The following is a 27,349-nucleotide window of genomic DNA, read 5'->3' as shown; positions in this document are numbered from 1 at the left end:
ACACAACATGGTTTCGGGTTGTCTGTTGCCGATATCTCAGGAACTCTTTGTGACCTCAAAGGGTTGTCCGTCTGTCCGTCTGTCTTTCCCATTCTTGCGAACACGATATCTTAGGAATGCCTTGAGAGAATTTCTTCAAACTTGGCACAAGCCTTACCCTAGCCCCTGACCCCGACCCTTGGACTCATTGATGAACTTGGTGGTCAAAGATCAAGGGTGTCTCCAGCCATGTTTGTGGTGACAAGAGCTTGGAACATTTCCATCAGTGTTTGTGGCTACTAAAACAGGTGTTTCAAGCCAAAAGAAGATGTTTTCCTAACCTTAACCATATGTTTTTGTGCCTAAACCTAGCCAGAGCATCTGCACTGCAGTGAAAATTGAACTGAAACATATGTAAAGTTTTTTCTTATCTGTTATTTTTGCAGAAACCTACTTTGCTAACGTTCATTCTGGTGCTTGTGTTGAGTGATGATTTTATATCAGCAGGTCAAAGATCAGCTTCAGTGATCATAATATTCTATAAAATTCTCAGGAACAGCAACTTGACTCGGAGGCATATGAGGCAAGAGGGTTATTTTAGTTGTGTTAATATACTCTAAGTACCAATAGTCATTCCTACAATGACGTCCCAATATCAATATCAAGGTATTTGGTTGAAGATATTGTGATATTTGATTTTGCCACCCAACCAATGCTATATATTTTAAGGCAATTTTCACCCAGCCTTTAAGAAATCCCTCATGCTTCATGCTCTGCTCCTTGCATTATCAGACCAACTTTATTCTGGTCGAATGCTTGGACTCAAAGAGGTTGGACCCTATGGGAGGATGGCTTTAATCTCCTTTTTTTTCTGTCAGGGCGCTCACACTCCTTATCTGTGTGTAAGATAGAACAAATCTTCTTGCAGAACATCATATAGCGATTTAACTGATCTATTGAAGTCCTACAGCCGTGCGGCAATGATAGGAAATTGTCGTCAGGAGAAAAGTGGGCATTTGATGACCCCTGCATAATGGTGTAATGCCTGCAATTATGACAGCGGAGGATGGACATGGAGTTAACGGAGCCGCCACATCAAAACACACAAACACTGAAGCCCGCTGCGCCATCTCATTTAAGTCGAGGCAGTCGCCAGAAATAGCCCTGATTGGGCCCTGAATAATTCAATGTCATTCTTTTTTTTTTTTTTTCCCCACTCCTCCAAAAGGACTGGGGGAGCAATTGATGAGAGCGGATGAATATTTAATGGCTCGGAGTCTCTTGGACAAGCCGGGGCCCGGGATGACAAGCTCCGAGGAATCAAACAGAGGAGAGGAGAATGAGGAAAAGGAGGTTGCGCAGTGAGGGGTAGCGCAAACACTGAGGGGGGAGGATATGAGTCCAGATGCAGGCAGAAGCAGATAGATTTTCGCCATACATCTCCGATCAGCTGGAGCTACCACTCTCTCTCAAGCGTTTAACTGGCCGTATTGCGGCGCCTGCTTAAAAGTTAAACAGAAGTGTTTGATTGCCCTTGTGAAGAACTTTGATACTTTGCGATACCCTTTCTCGCCTTGGTGTTGCATTAATTATTAACTGATGGATGTTCTATAAATGCATTTAATGTTTTGCACTAAGAGAGCAGTCTTTTTGGGGGAGTTTTGAGCCAGCGGAGGAGGCAACTGTTTGCATTTCTTCAGCTATTTCCTTTCAAACACGCATGGTTAATTTCCCAGGAGATGCAAAACTGTATTTTATAGAGAGTTGCAATTTTTAAACTGATAGAAGATGGAGCATCGGAGGTCCCAGGGCGATTTGACCCCACTTGGTCAGACGGTGGTGCTATTATTGAGGTCAAATCAGAATTTTTTTTTAACTATATATTAAAGTAGTGGGTCATGTCAGCTGAAATCTCAGGGAAGATGAAACAATAATAAGAATTTTGATCTCTGGATCTTCTAAAAATATCTGTATTGAGCTTTTTATTACTCCGCGCCGGCAACAGCCATGGCTGGAGGCATTATATGTTTGGGTTGTCTGCCCATTTTTGTGAACACTCTCAAGAATGCTTTGAGGGAATTTGTTCAAATTTGGTACAAATGTCCAATATGACCTGAGGATAAACTGATTAGCATTTGGTGGCCAAAGATCAAAGGTCAAGGTCACTGTGACCTCATGACGTCCCATTCTTGGGAACACCACATCTCAAGAGCATATTGAGGGAATTTGGTCAAATTTGGTGTCTACTATGACTCAAGGATGAGCTGCTTATGTCAAGTTTTGACATTTAATATCCAAAAGGTCTGAGGTTAAATGCACTGTGACATCATAATATTCAGCAAAAAATGTTCTTCCCATTATTCAACGCCACAGTTCTGGAACAGCAACGTCACTGGCGTTTTTGTATTTATACAAGTGGTAATAAACTGTGGTAAAATCAGTTTTTGTCAGTTCAGCCAGACAAACCATTAACTGATAAGAAGTGGGAATAAATTGACTAATCATTAAGAAACAGAGTCCATGCTCTCAAATGAACATAAAAGCATTTTCAAAGCAAATCGTACAGGGTTTAGAAATATTAAACACCAATTAGTTTGGCTGTAATTGCTTGAAAAGGGTCTCTGACTCAAACAAGCTTCTTAACTTTGATACCCTCCCATCTCATCCTAAATGCCAAATTCAAAAACATTGTGCCAATCAACGCATTTTCTCAAGAATTTCAAGCTGAATGACTTTAGGTTGTTAGTCCTCGGCCTGATTTGACATCGGTTATAACAGTAGTTGTTTTGCACAGTCAGTATAATGGTTGATTTTTTAAAATCCAGGCTGTTTTTTTTTAATGTTCTTATTAAATTTTCATCCAAAATCTATTACAATTTGAGCAGAATGTCAGAGCTCAGTGTGCCGTCCTTCATTCACGAGGCATTTTACTTCGGCATATTAGACTGTCACTGTGTCATTAGATAGATGTCTTCAACACTGTGAAAACTTTCTGTTTGTGACAACTTAATAATATCCAGCTGGAGAGTGAAATAAAATCACAGAAATTCTCATTTGCTTTGAAAGCTGGATTTGTTTGATCCACCCACTGATTTTAGGAGTCGAAGTCAGAATGAGTACCGATGTCTTCTGTTTGAGTAGTCGCCATTGCATCGTGGGAAGTGTACTATCCAGTTTTTGGTTTTTTTGTTTGTTTTGGAGCTGGAGATGACCATATTTGGACAAGAAATTGGAGGGCGGGTAGGATATCCTGATTGGATCTGACTGTAAATACCAGAGGATACACCATTATAGTGACCTGTCAATCACAAGGCAGCCACGCCCTAAAGCATACTCTGCTTTATCATCTATTTTACTCTTAATGGGACCATAAATTACTAAATGAACATCATGCTGCATTGAAGAAGACTTGAAACTAGAGATTGAGACCACAAACTCAGCAGGAAGCTGTTTACTGAGGTAATAAATCTAGTAAGAAGAAGGATCATTTTCTCATAAGCTTCCATACAACTCCCTTTTTGCAACCATTTATACTGTCTATGTTGTTTTCTTTGTCCCCTTTGGGTTTTGTGTTAGTTAGTGAAATTAGTGATGGATATAAAATATTACTGATTAACTCCTTCTTCTTGCTTGCTCGATTGGCCGATTGATTGATTGATTGATTGATGTTCAATCTGTCCAAAGCATCAATTGTTTTAGATCTGAGTGAAACTTCAATTAGTTTCGTTATCTTCCGCCCAGACCGAAAAGGCTAAGGGTGAGATTAAATATTCTGTCCTCAGAGTGTTGATATTCATGTATATTCACTGCGGAGAACACTTTTTGAAAATGAACAATCACAGTCGGAAAGGTCACCGTTGTGCTGAAGTAGTGCATTATGGGTGTGGAATAATTGCTTTTCTCACATTAGTTCCTATTGTAATGAAATCTTGGCAGTGCCCGACACTGAATGACAGATTACGCCACGGTTCAATCACACAAGTGTGGGTGCGGGGGCCAGAGGAGTGTGGGCTGCGGTGGAGGAGGGTGGGTGGGGGTCAATTTGCTTTTGTTGAAAAAAGCGCGGCTCCCTCAAGTCTCTGCATAAATCATTGGTATCATTTTCAGTCCTTTTAACTAACGATGCCACTTTCATAAAGGGTTTGTGTCATTGCACTCTAATTGTTTTGAAGTGCGAGCTATTGTCTGAAGAGAGAGAATGAATAGAGCCTAATGATTTGTAATGTGGCGTGTTTAAAGACACGTGGCACGGCTGTGGAGCAGTAATTTAGCGCTCCTTTCTCCTTTTCTTTCTGTCTGCCATCGCCATATCTTGAAAAGTGGGTGTAGCGGTGTGTGCGTGAGCTCCTGCGCGCGTCCGTGTGTACTTTCAGTCGAGCACTATTTCTTGGCTGCGCTCAGATCTTTGAAACCCAACTGTGTTAATCATGGTTTATGTGTGGGAGACATCAAACCTCCCTCTACTTCCCCTGCCTCGCCCGCTGGGTTATACACACACCGAACACACACAAGCGAGCGCAAACACACAAATCTCTCAAGGGCACCTTCACCGTAGCCCCTTCATTTACAAGGCTGACCATGGGCGATCGGTTATCTACTGCGGTTTCTCTCTATCGGAAGGATGAATCGCTTTATTTAACACCGACATCTTTACAGGAAGTAGACAATATGTTTCCCCTCCTCTTATTGACTGGACCCATGCATATTAAGGGCACCTGATGGTGTAAAGGCCACCCCACCGCTCCACTCCTTTAGCTCCGTGCTGCCACGCTTCAATCCGAATAAAATGAGCAGTCAAGTCGAGAGAGCTCGGTCTCCAGACAGAATAAAGGAGACAGTGTAGCACAATGAAAAGGTGAGCAGGGAGGTGAGATGAATAGGTAATTACTTTTCTCCACCAGTGGCCTCACTGCTGGAAATCCCATCAATCCAGTGTGTGTTTCATTTTGGGGAAATCACAGGTCCGCTTGTGTTGGGCTTTAGGGAGATTTGAGTGCCAGAGCGGAGGTAAAGGTGATATGACTTGTCTTGTTAGGTGGTGAGGAGTTTTGTTAAAAGTGACATCTAGCCTTTATGGTGTCAGGGTGAAAGGGGGGCACGTGTGGCAGGCTGTTAAGTGCTGGCCAGGAGGCGTGAAGGTAATCTTTTATTTTTATGATGGAGGAAATGTGCTATATGAGTATTCTTTAACATCTACTGTATCTAGTGTATTACTACAGAGGAGGCGTGGGGAGAGGATCAATTCTTAGATGCATCATTATTCTCTCTTGAAAGATTATGTCTAGAGGGGGGAAAGTCAACAATCTGAAATGTAAAACCCAATCTTTAACATCATGATTGTCTGTAACAATATTGGATATCATCCCCCCTCGTTATCAAATATTGAAGCTTTGGGGTGGTGGCTGGCCCAACCTCCCATTCAGCCACAAGAGCATCAGTGAGGTTCAACACAGGCGCACGGTTAGTGTACCAGTTCGTCCAGTAGGTGTTGGATGGGGTTGAGGTCAGGGCTGTGTATACAGGATGGTCAGGTTCCTCCACACCAATCTGGGGAAAACCATTTCTGAATAGACCTGTTTGGAAATATCCATTAACACCAACAAACATTAACCAAGTGTTGATTATTGTAACCATAATGATGAAGGTCAGTTGACCTTTGCAAAATCATAATATAACCCGAACCATGATCTTTGATTAAAGCCATTCTGGAGGAAGATAGTTGATTGTTGAGTTTTATTCCCAGGTCATCAAAAACCAACACAGAATCACCTTCTGACCCTTTAACCTCACAAGGTCGTTTGTTGGTCCAAACCGAACACTACCTTCAGCATTTTCACATCAAAAAACAGTGATTTGTGATGGTTACAGAAGTCATCCTGCTGTTAAGGGCATCGAATCAGAAAACTCTTGCTTGTCATGGACAAATAACATATTCAGTCCTTCTACCTGGAGGACTTGTTGGGTATTGTCATGTAGAAATAGGAAGGCTTCTTCGCCAAACCGTTGCCGCAAAGCCCAAACCATGAAAAAGGATGAAACCATGAAAGGACAGGGGTGTCCACATACTTTTGGCCACAAAGTATACATCGTTTGTCCCAAAGGGGGCACTCTAAATAAAGCCTTACAAATCACTGCTGCTACATTACTGCTCTGACTTTGATGAAACATGGAGGCTGATGCAGACTAGAAACGCTTGACCCGACGTGGCACATATTGACTCATGTTACATGCACTTGTAGAGCTTTTGTTTCTGCGAATGCTCGGCCTCGCTGCACAAACAAATGTTTCAGGTCCATTGGCTTCCTTTCTTTGTCATGCTTGCCCGCGCACACTGATGGCAGCGTCTAACAAACATGTTTGCTTTGGTCGTCTGAAGGGGCGGCCTCGTCCATGTGGAACCTCATCCAAACCCGCTCTCGCTGTTTACACAAATCCGACCTTTATGCTAATTACTTTTATGATGATAAAGAGACCGAGTCGATGGGAAGGAGAGGGAGAACAGCTCTGCCCACCCCTGCAAACACACACACACACACTCATGCTCACCCTTTCTTTATGCTGATCACAGCTTTCACAATTAGACAAACTGTGATAACGCCGTTTATGCAGCGGGGAGATCCATAGCAATTATGCTTGGAGGGCATTTCTCTTCCGGCGCAGGGTGGCGGGTGTTGCTTCCACTTCACACAGACGTCTACTGAATACACACTGACACACACACACAAACTGTCTAGAAATTCACAGCTCCTCCTGGGAGGTTTGTAGGGCAAGGGTGTGTCCTCGATTCCCTGTTTGGATGCATTCAGTATAGAGAGAGACAGAACGAGACAGGGGAATTCATCAAAAACAAGTGGAAACTGCTAAAAGTTGCACAAACTGTTTGTTGAGTTTTGTTGTGTATAGACTGCATGAGAAAGATGTGCTTTTAATGTGAAATACTGAGCAATTGCTTCAGATCTTTCATGACGGTTGGAATTGGGTCTTCTTGTTATGGTATTTGGGGATTATTTTGACAGATGATACAATTGTAATGTGATTCATGATTAGTGGAAATGATCAATTTTGCATTACAATTTTCACTTCCACTGAAAAAAACAATTAAAATCCTAATGATGTTGCATTTGTTGGGGCCCGTACCAAACAAACATGTTTTTCCGGAGAACAAAAGATTAATTGTGAGACTCTCGTCGGAAGATTTATCAAATGAATTTGAAAATCTTGGATTCTGTTAAGGCCACGATCACACAGAGACTCAGTGCTGCAGCTGCATCTGCTTCGAAAATGCCTCGGAGCAAGCATGTTGGGTAAAACAGCGTGGTGCGCCTGTGGAGCGCGACCGTGTTTGCAACCAGGCGCTCCCCACTGAGCAAAGACATATCCAAAAGGTGTCAATTCAGCGTCTTTGCCGACAGAATGAAAGTTTTTTTTGACATCGTTTTTAAGTTTTCAAAACATGTTGCAAGAGAGTAGCGACAATGGTTTTGCTGGTGATGCATTTCTCAGGTGATTGCCCGCTTATGCAACAATTACCGTCTTTGTAGAGAAAGCCAGCGTTTTTTGGGGAAATGTGGAAGGGTCTTTGCCTGATGTGCGGAACCATCTGGAAAGCCACCGCTAGAAAGTGTTTGCAACATGGTAGGTGATTGGACGAAACATCTGTCCAGCACCATCGATCATGGTCTAACCAACAGCGGAGCACGTCGGTAGATCAAACTCTTATCGAAGCCAGTTGAGAGAAGAGCAAGGAAAGCCGTCAGTGCCGTTCTTTGCTTTTCTTTCGAGGGAATATACTCTCCAGTTCTGATGCTACAGCAGCTATGCTAACCTCTGCCATCTTTGTTGTCGATTCTCTCGCTTGTCGTCACGCCTTAAATGCCAGTTAAAGGACGCTGTCAACTTTAGGGGCCACAATCGCATATCTTGAAGCCATGATCACATGACAAGTCCAGCCAGCAAGGGGCGAAGGTGCATAAAGCCTTCATTCTGTATTAAAAGCAGCAAAGATGTCTTGAAGAAAACAGCGGCATTTAAGCTGAGCATCTGCTGTCAGATTGCTTCAGGAACCAAAGCTTATTTTTCCACTTGTGAGCTACAGGCAAGTGGGTTACTGATGAAAGAATGATAGCTGGTGTATTATTTTCTCCTGCTCCCCAGTCTGGGGTACACATTACCTTCTTATTCACACCAGAGCTGCTTCACAATTTGAGGAAATCAAACACAGTCGGGTTCTGAAAGACAACATCATTTTTATTTTATGACTGTGCCTCGCCAGCTATTCCCCATCTGAGGGAAACTTTCAGCTGCGTGACACTTACTGAGGTGAAGCACACTCCTTTACCCGCTCCCACGTGTACCTTTCCTGTGGAAAAATCGATGTTTTATGCAGAAAAGGGGCGCGTTTGTTTGTGAGTGTTGTCGGGATCGAGCAAATGATCACCGCCTGTCGATAAAAACAGGCGTTTTGATTACTTTATGGAAACTTAAACACGTGAATAACTTCCCTGCAAACACGCACGGTTGTTAGTGTTTATCCAGCAGGACACTAGTGCTTATGCCCACTAATCCCCAGTCCCAAAGGGCCTCGGTTGATGAAGATAGACACATCACACCGCTCCGCCATCCCTCAACACACACACACACCTCGCTCTCCTCTTCATCCACTGCCTCGGTGCACAGTCACGCCCGGTGCAGCGTGAGCCTTGTGTGTGTTCGGAGGAAAGAGAAGAAGAAGATAAGATAGACTCGTTTGATCGCAGGATGCTTTCTGCCTGCTGTTCTCCTCCTCCCCACATCAACAGCTGAGCCAGTTGTTGTTTTTGTGTGAAGGACACCAGATTAAAAGTTTGCATTGGAAATAATGGGCCGGAAAGTAGCAGTGTTGTCTTCAGGGTGGCAGACGGGCAGATTATTTATTTACGGATGATCGGGGTTCAGTTCCCTGCTGTCAGTTAGGTCTTAATACTCTGTAAGTTTTTACTTTTTCAATCATGAATCTAACTCTCTAATATGGCATACTGGATGGAGGCCAATCTTGTTATGTCTATCTCGTTAAAATGCCCATTTCACGTGACAATATGTGAAATTCACACATGAAGAAGAAAATTCCTCGTGTGATTCCACGTTGCCATGTTTTGCTTCCACATGTTGAAAATCGAATCTACATGTGAAAAAAGCCAAACACGTGTTAATGCATGGACGTCACACGTAAAGAAATCCTCATCCATATGTGAAAAAAAGCCATTCGTCAGTGAAAATACCCAGTTAACATGTGATATTCTGATTTTCACACAAGCAAAGGCTCATTTCACGTGACATTATCGTACACGGTCATAAAGTCTTTATTTTTGGTCTGTTAAACCATTTATTAAGCTCTATGTCACAGCTTAAGGAAGTATTCTTTGCCAACATAGATTGTCTATTCAAAGATTCAGAGGCCGTGTCTAAGATTATATTTCTGTATAATATATTTTTGTTCAAACTTTGACTACTGTAAACATACACTGAAATAAGCAAAAAGATGTCAACATGGTTGACAGCAGAATAGCATAAAAATAGTTTATTTTTATAAACCTGACTGCACATCACATCCTATCAAAACCAAGCCTCCTTAGCAGATTTCCTTGAATATTTTGTGTGATTTTACATTTTAAAGGTTTGGAAAGGATTTCCACAGCTTCCTGGAAAAATGCACAAAATGCTAAAGTTCAGGATTTCACCAACACCTGAACTTTGAAATTTAGGGTTACTTGTAAAATGCCAGAGACAACGACACACCGAGAGGGTACTGTTGAACGTGAGTGACAATTCAGGTGTACCAACCAATACCATGACTGTGAAGCTGCAACTAAAAGGTTGTTCTGTTGTAGCCAGTCTGCGATTTGTTGATTTCAAACAGGGGGGATGTACCTGGTTTGTTTTGTACACCCATGACTAATGAACCGACTCTTTTGGTTTCATAACATAACTAACATATTCAACTAAGCAACCCTTCTGTCCACGTACTCTTTCTGTTACTAGGGAATCAAGAGGTGGGATCGCAGGTTGGGTTGCTTTGTGATCATTGTGTTCAAAAGGGGGGATAGCATCCCTCTCATCCCCCCTCATCACCTTTTTATCATAGATTTATCTGCCATATACTTTATTATCTCAATAAATTGAAGACTTGATGCTTAAAATTGAGTGTTTGCTCTAAAAAGACGGTTCATAACAATTACGAGTTGTCCAACATACAGTCCGATAACCCCTGGAAAGAAGCTTTAACAGATGGTTTCAGCAACCAATTGATTGGTGAGTTGTTGCCCTTTAATCTTAAATAATCTGTCTTAATTGTTGGCTTGTGTCTTCTTGAATTTTCCAACCACGTCCTACAGTTTATCCGGTGATAACCGTCGCCACGGGGCCTGTCTAGTTTGTCTTGTCGCCACAACTTTTCCCCACATCGGGCGAATACGCATTATTCGTCTTTAACATATCTGTGTCCATCATCCGTAATCCACCTCTCAGAAATCACAGGTTGCCTCGTTTCTTTCCCGTCCCCTCTGCTGCGGCGTTTGGCAGCTGCTCCGTCGTCGTCCCCCCCCCTCCTCCTCCATAACTCTCGGGCCGGCTGTCTCAGATTGATGCTGAGTGCAACGCTCCCAGATGTGGTTATTCGTGCCTCCGCAGTTATTTTGTTTGGGAAACTGAGTTAATTAGAGGCAGCAGCAGCAGCAGTAGAGTGTGTGTATGTGTATCGATGGTGGCTCCATCTGTACACTGCCTCATAAACGCTAAGAGTGGAGGGAGTGGTATCTCTGTCTGCGTTTTGCATGTGTTAAAATAACACCAGAGACGGACCCTCTATATTCCGATAAGATCAGCTGCGACCTCTTTCATCTCTCCTCACTTATCTCTCCCTCTTTCACTCTCTTTCATTGCCGTCCAGCACATTGATGTCACAGATATGAGCACCTATCCAGCGACGATCCGCCTGATCTCCTGGCTGATATATCAGAAGCAACGCCTCTCTTGTCTGATTCCAACGGCAATAAAACCCAATATTCTTTTCAACGTGCCCGCAGATACCGCAGTTTTTCCTCCTTTCATATGATATTTGACAGATAAAACCAATCTTTATTCTCATAAAAAGAATGAGTTTTTCCCCAGCAATACCTCCTCAGACTCAGTGGCTGCAGAGCGCACAGTGCCATCTAATGAGGGTTCTGTATATTTTCTGAAATGAACGTGCCTGATGAAGTGTGCTCACTTAAATTTTAGAGTTGCCCTGTCCAATTTGCTGAAAAAGATCCACCTAACCAACCACTCAGGGCACATTACGGCCAAACCTGGGAGCTGTGCACGCTCTGAGATCACTGCACCTGAGAGGCACCGCCTGAGCAGCACTTTCTCAGCTTTTTAGGAGTTGGATCAGGTAAAAGGGATACGTCTAACAACCGGTGTCTTTCTAAGTCCTCCGAGCTCACCGGGATCCCTTCTCTGGTGTCGTCTTTAGATGCAGGAACAACTCTCAACACCTTCAGCTAATGAAGCATCAATCTCGCTAGAAAAACTCCCGCTTCAGGAAATCCTGGTTTTGTGGGCCCGGCTAATTGGGCAGAGACCTGCTGGTCAAAAGCCTAGCGGTGGGTTTCATTCCAGGAGCGGCCGAGAGGCTTCATGATCCTCTTCCCCTTCCTAATCACCAGCTAAAGGAGAATTGAAATTTGCCCTCTGGCGGGAAATAAGACCAAAGTACCTGCCATGCCTTCGTTAGCCGTCTCTCTTTGCCCGGGCTGATGAAATCGAGGTCTGAATTTACTAATGAGAAATCAATGAGTGCACGGCGAGAACCCCCGAGGCTCCCTTTGCTCCTGCGGTGTCATTCTTTTATTCCCCTCACACACACACACACACACACACACACACACACACACACTCTGTTCCTGTCTCGCTCACTTTATCCCACTTTCCCCTCTCACTCTCGCCTTTGCTGCGTGGCGGCTTCTTGACATATTTCCCCCGAATTTACTTTATTGCGATAAACATCATATGTCTTCCTTTGAAATAAAGATCAGAGTGGCTTATTTACTTTTCTGCCCTGTTTTCGCTGCAGAAAGCCAGAGCTTTGAGGGAGTGTGTGTGTGTGTGTGCGTGTGTGTGCATGTGCTGGAAGTGGTGTTTCAACCATGCGTAAATGCTCCGAGTGTCTGAGCGCTGCTGTGATGGTGATCCCGCTATCTGCACCCTGCACTGTATCTGTACACTAACAGATAGGTTTTTTTTTTAAAAGAAAATTGCTTTTACCGAAACAAATCAGTCGACTGACAGGAGAGGACTGTCAAAAAGAAAACTCCGTCTGGAACGCTGTTATGCAGCGCAGGAGGCCTGTATGCGTTGTGCCTTGTCACAAGCTACATCCAACTTCGAGTATTGTTTCCTTTCCTGTTGTCAGAGCGAGCAAAAAACACTCCAGAAAGCGATTATTCGATGGATTTGAGCCGCTCTCTTGCAACAATTGTGAGGAAATAGCCGCAGGTTGGCTAACAAATTTGATACCTCTGTATTTACACCACATGCCACAACACCGTCTGTGAGTTTCCCCCTTCAGGGATATTAATTATGAATGCCGTGACACTGACATGATGCTTTTTCTCTCTCCTCTCTCCTCTAGGTAAGACACACATCCCTCCTTTCCTCTCTCCCAGTCTGCTTGCAGAAGGGACGCCTGCAATAGTCATGAGTAATGTATGGCTTATTTATTGCGATTCATCCTAATTATGTATGAGCATCATATGGTAAATCTGGTTTATGCCATAATTCATGAAACACGATGGGTTATTCATTGTGGTTATGGTTGTGCGCGGTTGATTGGAATGCAAATTCAATCATTATTTGCTGAGCGAGAGATAAAACGGGGGGAAACGACAGGGGGGGGGGGGGTGTAATAGTCGCTGATTTGTTGACTGTACACAATCCCCTCGCATGCTTAAATACGGTTTGTTTGCAGATTTTGGCGCATTAGCATTGTTGATATCCTGTCGTGTTTTTTCTTCAAGAGAAGAAGTCGTCAGGGTAATTAGCTCGTTGTTTGCCTTTGAAGAGTTTTCTAAAATCTGCCCAAACTAGACCCGAAACAAGCACATTTACTCTATTACTGTACTCGAGCATTTTCAGTTTATGCTTCAGAACTTTATACTTTCAGAGTGAAATATTTTAGTTTGTCCTTAGTTTTGCATCAATATACTACACACAACCAAATGACAAATTGATGATATGCATAGCTAAAGATTAATCATGCACTTCCTGTGTGTGCATCCCTTTGTTTTGGTAGGGATGCACAATACTACTGACATGTCATCGGTATCGGACGGTGTATCCATTGGTTAAATCGCCACGGACCAAAAATGAATATTTCTGCTGATATAACAGGCTGATAAGAAGATGCTTTATATGTGCATGCAACAGGAACCATTGACAAAGTAGTTGTATTTTGCTCAGTTAATGTCAGAATTATGATAAAAGTAGGCATTATAATATGTTAATTCAACTTCAGGGGAAACTTCATGTTCTCTGCAATTAGATGGGATAAAATATGTGCATGTATCAGCATCTGCATCGGCAATCAGCCAAAATGAGTTGAAAAATGTAGGATATCGGCAAAACTCCAATAACCCACATCCCTTTCACTTTTTAGCTTGTGACCCCGTACAAAAAGGCGGTAAAGGTGTTTTAGCCAGAACCAAACAGCTAACATGGTTTTACTGAATAACAGTTTGAGGCCCAAAGAGCTAAAATCATCCAATAGCTCACTTCTAAAGCAAATGTTTGAGAAAAGTCCCAAACATGGAGTACAAATTCATGTAGCAGAACTCATTAATCATTTCACGATCCCCCAGATATTTTGTATGGCCCACTGGTAGGGGATCATTCCTTAATTTGACCAGCCTTTCCACTGATAAGCCACAACTTTAAAACCACCTGCTTAATAACAAGGTTACCCTTGTGCAGCCAAAACAGCTCTGACCTGTCAAGGCAAGGTCATAAGACCCCTGGAGGTGTCCTCTGACATCTGGCACTGGGACATTTGTAGTGGATCCTTTGGGTCCTGTGTGTTGGGGGTGGGGCCTCCATGGATCTAGCACGTACTACAGATGCTTGACCGGACAAAAGCCAGGACCCAAGGTTTCCCAGCAGAACATTGCTTTGTAACGAAATGATCAATGTTATTCAGATCCCCTGTCAGCGGTAATGTTGTGGCTGATTGGTGTATAAAATAGTTCAAACTAGCTCCACCTCGACCAGCTAAGGGACAGTTGTCTAAGTAGTGCAAGGTGCTGGTGAAACCAGCAGGAGTGATGCAGCATTTCAGGTTCAGTTTCTTGCCCAAGGACACTTGACATGGAGCCAAAGCCAGAGATCGAACTGTGGGCCTTCTGATTAGTGGACGACCCTGAGCAACAGCAGCCCCAACATCTTAAGCATCAATGCATCAGTATTCACCATCTAAGGATGTATAGAGATCAATTTTTCTTCAGAGTGTGACTGAAACTTTGGATACTTTTTCGTACATTTTACCTATAAAATATTTGTGCACATTTACTTCACTGGGATTTCGAATGACATACCTGTAACGCAGTATTTTTCGCATTATTGTACTTGTACTTTCACATAAGCCACAGTACTTCTTCCACCTCTTGTCTTTGTGATTCAGGTCTAGATTCTTATTTTTTGCTGAAGCAAAGCCCAAAACATCAGCTGTCAAATTGGTGACAGATTAGTGACGAACCCGCTAATTGTCCCACAAGAACTTGTTCCCTCGGAGAACATTTCTGCCTGCCAAACATTCTTCAAATGGGCTGATAGCGTGCCACTCAAAAACATACACTTTACATGACAAATGGAGCACCTTTCTGAGTCGTGTAGATAAGAGCGAGGATTTGAACTGACCCCCGTCCTCCCCACGTTTCCGTCAGCGATTAATGAATACCTGCCAAACATTTGCTGCTTGTCATTTTTCGCCTAATTACAGAGCTGTTTGACTCGATAGATGTTTGCATGTGCACACGCCCACTTGCATAAACTCACACACATGCACACACACACACTAGCGCCACGTGGTCCATTTTGAGGTGATTAGCTACGCGGCATTAAGCGGTAGCCTTGGCTGCCCCGCCTGATGTCGCCTTCAAAGTGGGGTCACCATGGCCCAGGTTACACTGAGGCCGCCATCAATACGCTATTAAACCCATTTGCTCCTCTTCGATCTATTTTGATGTGAGGTTCATTGGACTCGCCCTGTTCTCCATAACAGAAAAGATGACACCCGCGAGCGTCAAGTCCTTGGTGGCGACGGTCGTTTACATATTTCCTTTGAAAGGTGGATGTTCACTGCACCATTTGTGGAGTTAATGAGGCTCTAAGTTGCTGTTAAAGTCACATTTTCAGGCGGATTCTTTGCTCTCACACTGAGCTTTTAAATTTGTGAGGGATCACCAAATGAGGGCTTAAGGAGAATAAGATTCAATTTAACACCAGTGTGTAACTATTTCTCATTTACCTGATGTTCTCCACTTGCTGTTAAAATTTTCTGGAGGAGAGTTTAAGCCAGGACAAGCTAACATGTTTACTTTAAAAACACACCAGCATGCAGAAAACTGAGAGAATAACTGAACAGAATATTTAATTCATATGCTGACTTACCAACACTCTTTGAAAATCACTATGTTGCTGTCTGGAAGATGGGTGTAAAATGCAGCAACAAGAAGAGACGAGTATTCTTCATGCTTGAGTGGCTTCTTCTGTATTGCCTTCTGTATTGATGTGTAAGTGTGCATTGTGTTTTCGTTTCACCCCTGGGCTCTGTAAGGTCTCTAAAGGTTTGTCTGCAGACACTAACTCTCTCAAGCACTGCAGACTGCAAGATGTTCACATGAGATTTTTCTTTAAAATACACTTTTAGCTACAGACACGGCTTTAACAGATAGAAATGGTGGCTTGTAAGTCGGTCAGTTGGTCTCTCTGTCCAACATTTTGATTAAAATATCTTAACAACTGGAATCGAATGGATTGCCATGAAACTTTGTGCAGTCATTTGGGATTCCCAGAGGACAAACCTCAAGGACTAAGCAGATCAAATGACTTATCATGTAGTGCCACCATCACCATCACCATCAAAATGTCCTGAGAGATATCTCAATAGCTACAAGATACAGTAGATTGGTATGGAAACAGGTTCAGATATTCATGGTTTCCAGATGATTTATCCCAATGACCTTTTTGTTGCCCTTACTTTTCCTCTAGTGCCACCATGAGTTTGACTTTTGGTGAAATGTCTAACTATTTGATGGATTGCCATGAAACTTTGTGCAGAAATTCAGGGTTCTTAGAAGATGAACTTCACTGACACTGCCAATCTATTGAGTTTTCTTGTTGCGCTGGCAACATTTTCACTCCTCCTGAGAAATATCTACATCTACAAGATAGATTGGTATAAACATAGGTGCAGATATTCATGGTTTCCAGATGATCTATCCCAATGACTTTAGTGACGTCTTGAGTTGACTTTGTGGTTTTGAGTGAAATGTCTCGACAGCTATTTGGATATTCTGTATGGATACAGATAATTTAGCCGTTTGAACAGATAAAGATACAGATAATGGTGGACTCGTTCATCTCTAATATTGGTGATCTCTTAACTTTTCATTTATCGTCATCATCAGGTCAAAAATGTGTCCAGTACTGTATTTTATGACCAAATACCTGTAAAACAAATGTCATTCCCAACAGCCTCAGCTGCACTTCTGTGTAATTGTGCCAATTAGTATTTCATGTAATAGCAGGGCACTTTTCCCAATGGCTCATTCCAACAACCTCCATTAGCACTGACCATCTCTTCCGTCCATTCAAGTTGTCGACCTCGGGTCTCTTCCTAATAACAAAAGGGAGTTCTGTAGTAGTTGAATTGTTGAAGATGAGCAGCTCTTTTCAAATATTTGAATTGTAAGTGGAACAAGGCTGTAATCTGGCACATAGATGAAAATTTAATGATCCCTTTGGAGAGTTCATTCATGTTCAAACTCAAACGCTTATACTATTTTATTTCCAAACTAGAAATGACACTCTCACTGTGTGACAATGAAATTACCTACGGTTCAAGGAATACTCTTTCTATTTGATTTCTTTGGAATTTTATATCAGTCTTTCTTCTTCTCTCTGGCTGCGGGAGACAGTCAAAAAACATTTAGTTATACAGACTGAACTGCAAAGGTCATTGGATTTGTTATTTCAAACCAGAAATCCAATATCAACCCCTTTTTTTGTAAGACAAAAAAATGCCCAGAAATATTCTAGACAGTTTCTCTCCAAACTTCAAATCCCAGAGTGAACTTCAGTGCTTCACAAACAGTTCAGAGGACCAGACAGAGGATACAGCCGAGGAGAAAGGATATCAAAAGAGAGAGAAGAGAAAATTGATTTCAAGTCCATCCTGTGGGTGTATCCCAGGATGGTCAGATCGCATGTTTATGTGCTGTTGCAGATGCCAGTGAAGCTGATGATGGACTTGGGTTTAAATGTAGATCTTTTCACTTTGATGTGAGATGATTTCTTAGCAGTTTCTTTTATGGGAAATTTTGCCAAGTCTTTCCATGAGATATTTTGATGAGGAAGCTGAGATACTAGAGTGATTTCAAGGTGCTGGACTGCACAACACAATCATCCAAATAAATGTTGGCAATGTACATTTCTGCAAACCACAGATTTCTTAGAGACCTTCCTATGAAGTGACACTTGGAAAACTCTAAGGTTGATGTTTTATAACCGTCCTTACGAACATAACAATCGTAGATGCTTCAGTTCAAGAATGTAATCAGTAAAAACCAATATACTTAAGACCGTGTCCAGTCCCATTCCATTGATTTCGTTTTATAAAACTTAATGGGCAACTGCTTTATGATTTGGCAAATACTTCTTATCACAGGGTCGACTTGTTTTGATGGTGTTTTCAAGGCACTTTAGCCTAAAGCCTGACAGTGGATCTGATGCTGGCCTTTTGGGGCCGCTGCTGATATTGGGGAGTAAAAAAATGCTGATATCGATATATCGGCCAATATATAAGCAGAATATAAACATTTTGTGCAAATTATAACCTACCTCAAGCATCTTTTCTGCTTTATGTTCTGTGAAAAGAAAAGAAAAATATCATACCAGCACATATCGGGAAAAAAAATATACACTAATATCAATAAATGTATCTCCAATAGGCCATTATCAGCCATTCTGACTTACAGTATATATCAGTGGTTGTCAAATTATTTTGAAGGCAGCTCATTCTTAAAAGACCTAAGAAATTCCATTTATCTGATAACAGTTATGTGTTTGGCCTTTGTTCAAGGACTGTCTCTGGCATTAGGTGTGAATTGTCTACTGTCGAGCTTCTCTGGCCATCCACTGACTCTTGGTCGATATTAGTTTGTCGTTGACGAACTCCTTATGTTCTCTTTTTCTTGTACAGGGTCCTTGCTGATTCACTGATGGAGTTCCACCCACAGTTGGTGCATTTAATGTCACGTATCACCCCAGTCTTCCTCTCTGAGGTAGCTCTGTCTTGAGAGTGTGCCAGCGGTTATGTTAAGGTGTTAAATGGTATGTTGCAAGTTCTGATTTCCTTAGACTTGGAGACTCATACCCCTTTACAACCAAAGTGAACCAAGTGCTGGTTCTGGGCTGGTGCTAGTTCAAAGTTGGATCAACCAGTGAACCTTTTTAAGAACCGGTTTGCTTTTCCATGGGCATGAGAGCCGCTATTTGGTCACTGTATACTTAGAAACAACCATGGATCTGTGTAACTCGAAAGAAACATGACTATGCTGAGTCTTTGCAAGTATTGCTGCTGGCTTTGCAAGCCTACATTGGCATCCAAACACGACTGGTCCTCGGGCCACTGCTGTGTTGATTAGTTAAAATAGTTAAAAAACTTTTGTTTATTCTCCGATGGATAAGTCACAACATGCTACACTAGCTCTGGTTGTTAAAAATGATGGTCATAAGCGGTTTTAGTTGGACCTTGGTCACAATAACCCTGCTCCCAGCCCCTGATGACCAGCAAAGTGTTGGTGCCAATCTGGAGACAGTTTTCCTGGCCAGAAGCAGGTTTTTGGGCTGTCGAAACACAAAAAACTGGTTCTGGTTCAACTTTTGGTTGCTTCTGGGGGTCTCTGTTGAGTTGGCAGTGTTTGTCTTGGTTTTGGGGTTGGGATTTTCATCATCTTTGTACCAATTGGCTCCTTGAATATGATGTACCTCCCTGTAGCTCCCCTCTGTATGCAGTACACAGTCCCATCAATCTTCACACAGGTGTCCAGAAATAGCAGCATACCATCCTTTTCCTTTTTACTCAATTTGTAGGTTAATGTTATTGATGTTCTTGGACAAAGATATAAATAAAGAAACAGTGCAGTTTGGTGAAATTCTTCCAAGCACTGGTGACGGATGTCATGTGGGTTAAAAGTCATTGTGACAGCAATCTGAGAGTGAGTCTGCTGAAATGATGAAGCGGCACTCTAGCAAGCGCCTTTCTCTGCTTGCTTAATTTGCATGAAAAATATAAAAATAAAAATCCTGTTTGCTTTGGCAAGAACACATTTGGCGAAAACATCTCAAACTTAACTGTATCAAATGAAGGAATTGCGAGTCAACAGTTTTCTGAGCTGCTGATTTCCAATTCTCTTTAAGCCCAGATTGACCCTTCATGAAGTTTCAAAACCAGAGACATAAGTGGTGTTTCCTCGGTACGTTACCCCCTAGGTATCATGTAAAATATAAGCGATGTCCCCCATGACTCACCAACTTCAAGCCATGTCTAGACATCAAACATGTCGAGGAGCGAGCTCACATGTTCTGCCACCCAGCAGTCCCGCAAAAAATCAAGAGAGAGGGTTCAAAGCAGGGGAAATATACTTCCTGTCTTTGCCAGTTTCAGCATGGTGTACATTAATTCAAAGTCAAAGAGGGGAAGCGGTGGAATTAAAGCACTGCCCCCCCCCCCCCAAGGACAATAAAGAATTGAGGTGTGAGGGAGAGAGACGGAGTAAAAAAAGGACAAGTAATACTGAGGTGGAAATCTTTTACTACACTCATTCTCTCCTAATGTAAGGCTCCCATGGCAGAGAGACAAAGAGGGCATGTGTGGAATGGCTGATGAGCCCCCCACTGCTGTCGCACAGACAGGCGATGACTCCTCAATATTGCCCAGAAAGGTTGTAAAAACGTTTGCCATCAGTTCAGAGCTGACGGCGGTGAACTCTTGGCCCTGCCTTGACCAATGGGCTGGAGTGGGCCTACACTGAGCTAAGATGGAGCCTTTAAATCAATTTTCCAGGGCTAGAAGACACAGAAAGATTTTGCCTGTGGCGTTCAGGGTGCGTAGAGATAGTGGTGTGGTGGATTGGGGTTTGGAGACTGTCGCTGAGATCCAACACAAGTTGGCCTACATTTCTGTGAATTATAACGTATTTACTTAGAACAATTCAAAGTCAATATCTCATTTCATTTTCAACATGAATTTTTGTATGAAATAAAATCCCTCCAATTAATCAATGGTTCATTTTCGCTGTCCGAAAAGTCATTCTGAAATGTTACACTTGAAAGGTTACACTTGTCTTTCCAGTACAACTTTTGTGATTAAATGAGCCAGATTGGATGTGTCACATTGATGTATCCTCACTTGACACTTGAATCTGTCTTACCAGCACAATGTTACACAAATCCTCCAACAAAAAGACAAAGTAGGTTGTCATTACCCTCCCTTACAAGCCTCGTGATCAACATTATTTGTCAGTACCCTTCAAAACCATTGCAAATGACTGTTTTCTGATCTGCCAGTGCTGTAGTTGTGGTTAAAATGCAACCACATCATTGGTTTGCATTGCTAGTCCCTGGATGGGATTTACAGAATTACCTTCCATGGGAGGCACTGACACAGTGTAGGTGCTGACTAAGGTAAAAGTATGCATCCAGCAGAAGTTTTTTAAAATGTGTTGTACTCGGCTCAACTTTTTGAGAAATTCACCCAATGACCTTCTGTGCATAGCTGGTAGATTACTTTTTTTTTTAATACCCCCTTCACATCATATTTAAACCTTCTAATGCTGACAGCAAGACTAAACTAAACTACAAAAAAAACAAAAAACAAATAATGTAACACTAAAAGCATAAAATGAGTGATTCTTTCTGAAGTTGCAAGTCAAGTTGACTTGCGTCCAAGTCACAGTCACTCGAGTCCACATCTCTTTGATCTACAAAAAAAAGCAATTGCCCAAGAGTCACTAATATTTTGTGACATGTATTGAGCAAAATGCAAATCTCCTTTCAATGACACATGTGCAGTGTTTTCTTGTCTAAAAAGCCTACAAACTGAATATATTATTCAAACCGGCCTTCTCAGAGCATGACTCATTCTCAATGTTACCAGAAGCTACGCATCTACGTCAATGCAGACCCTTGAGTTATTTTAACAGGGGGCTGTTTTTGTTCTGAATACCAGGAAAGATAATTCTGAATCAATGGAAGAGTAGGAGCGCGTCCTGGATTCAAGAGCTTGTTAGATGCGCTCTTCGGATAGGGATTCATGTAGACATTTAATGTCTAGGCACTCTTGATCATGACGTGGCATGAGTGCATTTGAGTTTTCCTGTGATTCGTACCCTGTAAGTTTTGACCCAAAAAAAATATTTTAATCATGACAACATGCTCCAAACCGTCCATCAACAACGCTGTGCTACCTCAGGGGTTTACTTCCGACAATGCTCATTTCAATCCGGAGAGACTAGTGAATAAAGTGAAGAAAATGTTTATTACAGCGGATAGTATGTGATAATGAGTCCTGTTAGAGTCTTGGCGCTTAGACTCTACAGGGAGATTTTGTGATCGAAGGGCGTCTGCCTTGAGCAGCAGCAAGAACAATCCCCCAATGGAGGCCAGACACTTGTGGCTGATGACTCTTCTGAGACTGATGGGCTGATGAAGCTGATGAATCTGGGCAGCAATGGAGAGGTGGAGGGCGTACACAACACAGCAGCATGAATGAACTAGAGGCGGGAGACGATCTTATTTAAAAAAGATAGCAGCAAGATGATAGGCTAACAGTGGAGGTGTGTCTCTGTGCTATTGGATAGATGTGCCCGGCTGATGTCAGCAGCTGATATCGATTGACAATATTGGTTCCAACAACGCCCGTAAGTCGGACATCTTAAATGTCGGTTCCAACAACGCCCGTAAGTCAGTAATCTTAAATGTTTCTGACAATGCTCAAAACGCTCTGACAACACTTCGTTAAACCATTCTGAGAGCTTGTTTGTGTGCTTCAGTGATGGATTATTTGCAAATGAGATTACTCATTTCTGGTATATTAGATTTAAAAAGGTCTGTTGTTAAAGAGTCCTTGGAGGTATGCTGATATGATGGGTAAAAACTGACCTTTCTTGACTGTTTTTGCAGCATTTCAAAAGTTAAGGTGGAATAAGCATGCCAGTCAGAGGGATATAAAGGCAATGTCAGTGTTGGGAAGGACTTGGTATAATGGCTATCTCTCCTTCTCTTTCTCCTATCCTCTCCTCTCTGCTTTGACACTTCGTCCCAGCGGAGCTCCACCAGGTCCGCTCATAAAAGAACAAGTGTGCCTGTCCATATCTTTGACAGCCATACACGCCGAACAAAGACACACAAACGTGCACGCACACTCCGGCGTGCACTTGTCACAGTAGTCTCACTTGATACAATCCCTCGATACAAACCAGAGATACGCCGGGAAAAAAATACCCAAGCTCCTACACACACACACACACACACCTGACACACACTCCCTTACAGGGAAACCAAGCATATCATATCAGCGCTCTCTGGAGTCGAATCCACTTGAGGATATCTGAACGAGAGGCCCAAAAATAAACTTTCTACTGTGCCAGGAAGCAGTGCCTCTTCATATGTGAGCCTGAGTATGACTAGTTAAAATGCTTGGCCGTGGCCCAATAGCAATGAGTGACCGCCGAGTGGCTTTCGGCCGTGTTTGTGCAGCAACTTCACATCTCCAGTCCTGGGAGATCGATGAACGAGGGGAGGGAGGAATGCCTGTCCTCTCTCTTTCTTTCTCCCATCCCCTCTTATTTCATCTCTCCCTGTGTCTCCACAGGCAAACTGCAGAGTGATGATCTCCCTCTTTTTCTTTTTTCCCTCCCTCCCTCTGTCTTAGCCTCCTCTGCTCCCCAACAGCCGAGGTATTCACGCGCCACATAATTGCTGCCTTTCTCCCCCCCCTTCCTCTCCCTTGCAAGGTCACTCTTCTCCCATTGTGTTACCTCCCAAGTCACTCTCAAAAGGCTCATTCAGATCAGTTATGGGGCTTTTGTAAATATTTAGTGCGGGCATTTGCCGCGCGCCACCTCATTTTCACTCGCTGTATAATTCACTGAAGGATTACCATGCGGTTGCATTGCGTCCTTGATGCAGAGGTGCAGCAGGGCTGTGAATGTCCATTACCCCAGTCACAGGCACTACATTAAAAGTGTTGCTCTCTTATGGATATGTAGCCATTTTGAATAAGATACTTATACATATATTGCATCGTTGCATGCAACCATATCTATTCCAGCTTTGATTTGAGTAGAAACGCTCCTCAGTGTGAGATACGAGTACATGAAGTGTACATTATAAGGCCTGAGCTCCTTGTTTAATTCTGTTTTCTTTTTCTAGCATCAAATATAGCTTTTTCATGGCTCATGTTTTACGCTAGTGTCTTTAACTGTTTGAACATACTTATTATATTGCCATTTATTGCGTGAGTAGATTAGCTGATCTACCAGACTTGACATCTCTAACAAGTCCTGGGTCTTAAACGAGAATCAAGTAATTTGGTTGAGCTCCCATCTATTCCCAGGTCATTTGGTCAAAGTCTCATCAAGTCATTTTTTCTGTGGCAAGTCAAGTCAAGGTCAGGTTGTGTAGAGTCAAGTTGATTCCTTATTTAAGGAAAGTCAAGTTAAGGCAATGTATGGAGTCTCCAGCATGTCCAAAGTAATTTGGCCCCAGTCCCATTAAATCACGAGTCATGTGGCCCAAATCTCAAGCAAGAGAAGTCTCATCAAATCCCAAGTGATTTTTTCCTCTGGCAAGTCAAGTCAAGTCACTTGTCCTTGATTGATCGATTACTTGCAGTATCCGGTCTTTATAAAGACAAGCACCTGTCCAGTAACAATATTATTGGCCAATTTATTTAATCTTATCAAAAAGTATTAATGAATTGGATTTGTGTTACAATTCTCGATATTTAGTGAAATAAATGTAATTAAACCTAAATATATATATAAAAGCCTGTCTTTATTTTATAAGTCCACATCTCTATGATCTACAAACAGAGTAATCACCAAAAGTTATAAAAGATACACTGATTGTCAGTCTGCTCTTCTCTGTTATCTATCAAGCCAAATTGAACACATCTGGCTTTTTCATTCACTGTCATTTATCAAGCAAAAGTGCTAATAACTGACATTTACAAAGCTAATTATCCTCCCTCCTAAATGTAAGAAAATGCTGATTTTCTCTGGTTGAAATCATTGCAAAGTGTGTTATTGGACGAAACAACAAGTTGGCAGCCTAAATGATGAATTATATCATTAGAAATTAAAATAATCATGAGTTGCAGCCCTGTGTTGTTACTGTTATTGGGAATGTTGCTATTGGTTGTTGCTGTTTGACCACTGAATCTTAAGCTTGTCCATAAAATGAGGCAAGTCTTCCACAACACACAATGTTCTGTACTATTATCCTCATCTATAAGCATGATTAACCAACTCATAAACATGTAAAACTGTAGCTTTGCCTGTAATGATGTGTTCCTCCAACAGCACAGCCAGAACGTCATTTAATGCAGATTACAAATAGAAAGCAGTTTATCTCACTGTGTGTGGCCATGCGGGTATTTTGATGTGTGTACTTTGCCGTTGGCGTTCTACAAGTTCACGGAGGCTCAATAAATGGCGTGGCAAACTGTGTCAAGCGGAGCGCTCTCAGCGAGTGCATGAGATTGGTTGATAGATAGATTTCACACTCTGGTGACTCACTCTTCATGTTGGCTTTACACCAGCTTTGGTGTTTTGTCAGGGAGCATAACAGGTGATTATTCCACTCGGCTTACACGGGGAGAGGAAGGGAGGGCGGGCGGTGAGGGTGGAGGGTGCAGTGAGGGAAAGAGAGCGTAGAAGAAGAAGATAGATGACCTTAAGCTGTATGTGAAAGAGGATATAAAGAAGCAAATAGGGAAAACTGTAAAATCAATTATGAATTGTTGGATATCAGGGCCCAATGTCAGCTAGCAGAACCGAATGACGAAAAATGGTTTCAGACAGATTTTTCTTACCTTTTGGCAAAATCTTTCTTTTAATTTTTCCTTTCGTAATATTTGAGCTTCTGTCGGTGCTGCTTGCCATCTTTCCATCCACCTAGTTCTTTCATTATTGCTTCAAAATCTGTTCTTGCTATAGATGACAATATAAAAAACACGATTTCCTTTGCTCATAGCTGGATTAGTGGGCGACTGCCAAGCCCCAGACCCTTTGGGGCCCCCAGAGGCCCAGGATCACTGTATGCCAATTGTTTTTTGGCAGTTTGATTAATTGCAATCTTGCCAGGGAATTTGCACCACAATGGAGTTCCTTCACATTATGGTCTTATTTAGGGACCATTTTTTATTTTATATTGTGCAAGCATAATGCATATTACAAATAAAATTGTGCACTATCACATTCAAATAACACCAATTAAGAATTATTCCAGCAGTACTGGTTGCACTGGACTTATTGGGACCTAAGAGGGAGTAGATGAGGGTCAGTGATCATGTTAATCCTACCATGGTTGTGTTTTCCAGAGGCTCCAAACCGACATCAAAGAACTTGCGGTGACAAACTGTTGCATGTTTTAGCCAAAAAGCTGCACTTGAACACACCACAAAGACTACAACTAGCTTGTACATTATGTGCCTGAGTGAGAGGAAATAACTCTCCATACCACCAGGTGGCGGTAGCCTGTTTTTTCATTCGAAAAAGGGAAACCGGAAGGCTCAGGACAGCGATTATTGAAAATGTTGTAGCGATTGCCTGCCATTTACACCCCTTTGGGCAACAAAGCCACTTCTTTTGGTTGTGGAGGGAGGAAGGACGGAAGAGGTGGAGGTTTGTTGACAGTTTTCCTTCATTTTTTGACTTTTTATAGGTTGTTACTTTCAGCTAACATTGTATTATTCATCCAATCACAGAAATGGAAAGTTGTAGACAGAGATGTGAGATTGACCCAGTCCCAAGTCAAAGCAATAAAGCAACAATTAGGATCTGTTTTCAAAGTTCCACCTCCCCGTCCAACTTGTGCCTTACTCCCTTTGTAGCCCTTTATATCCTCACCTCGCCTCCGACCTTTCTGACCTTCCTTGTTCAGCTGCTGCTGCAGTCCTCCTGCGGCGAGCTTTGTCCTCAAAGCAATTAGCCAGAGAACTGTGACCAGTCCATCGAAAAAACCTCTCTGACCCCACTTGGGCTCGACGGATTACGGGACGGAGGGAGGCGGGGAGGGGGTCCAGACGTACGAGCGGCTGGCTTTTTGAGTGACGGGTGACGCAGGGTGCAGCGAGACACGGCGCCTACGGTGGACTCACCCGTGTCATCAGCCGGTCCTCCCCGAGGAAGGGGGCATGTTGGAGGGGGAAGGCAGAGTGGCTGAAACCCCTTATAATTGGCAAGAGATGATTGGTGGACGACTACACACACACACCTTCAAAAGTGCATACATATGTTACTAAAAGAAAAGTGCAGGCCCGCATTCGCACAGTTATAGATGTAGAAGATATCTACACACACACACAGGATGAGTGACAGGGTCGGGCAGCTTTGGGCTCAGTTGATGTGGGAAAGTTGTTTCTTCCAGTTCAGATCCTCCATATAAGGCTGGACTAGACTCACAGAGAGGATCTGCTACTCCCTCCGGACCCCCTCTCCTTCCTCTCTCTCTCTCTCTCTCTCCCACACTGTCTCCCCCTTTACCTGTATATCAAACTCATTCTGTCACCTCCACACACACACATACACAGTGTACTCTCTATCTATATATATATATATATATATATATATATATATATATATATATATATATATATATATATATATATGTATGTATGTATGTATGCATGCGATGCAGTGATTTCATATGCTCGAGTGGTGTTCGCATTGATTTCCCTCAATGCTTGACTACTGCCAGTGTGCAGAACCAATGGAGCGGTGAGCTGCAGAGGGGAGAAGCCCAAAGGTAGACAGAGAGCAGGCCGCAGAGCCTTTTAATTCATAGTTACGTCAAA

The 27,349-nt window shown here is 42.5% G+C and overlaps 1 protein-coding gene across 1 annotated transcript in view; it reads left to right on the top strand.

Annotated features, from left to right (window-relative positions):
- The window catches only part of LOC140992385 (receptor tyrosine-protein kinase erbB-4-like), a 295,571-nt gene that overhangs the window by 66,745 nt on the left and 201,477 nt on the right, over window positions 1–27,349 (top strand). The gene's annotated exons all lie outside the window — the stretch shown is intronic.

The sequence above is a fragment of the Pagrus major genome, chromosome 24 (genome assembly GCF_040436345.1).
Source record: "Pagrus major chromosome 24, Pma_NU_1.0".
Taxonomy (NCBI): domain Eukaryota; kingdom Metazoa; phylum Chordata; class Actinopteri; order Spariformes; family Sparidae; genus Pagrus; species Pagrus major.
The sequence above is the reverse complement of the archived record's forward strand: the minus strand, read 5'-3'. Positions and strand labels throughout refer to the sequence as shown.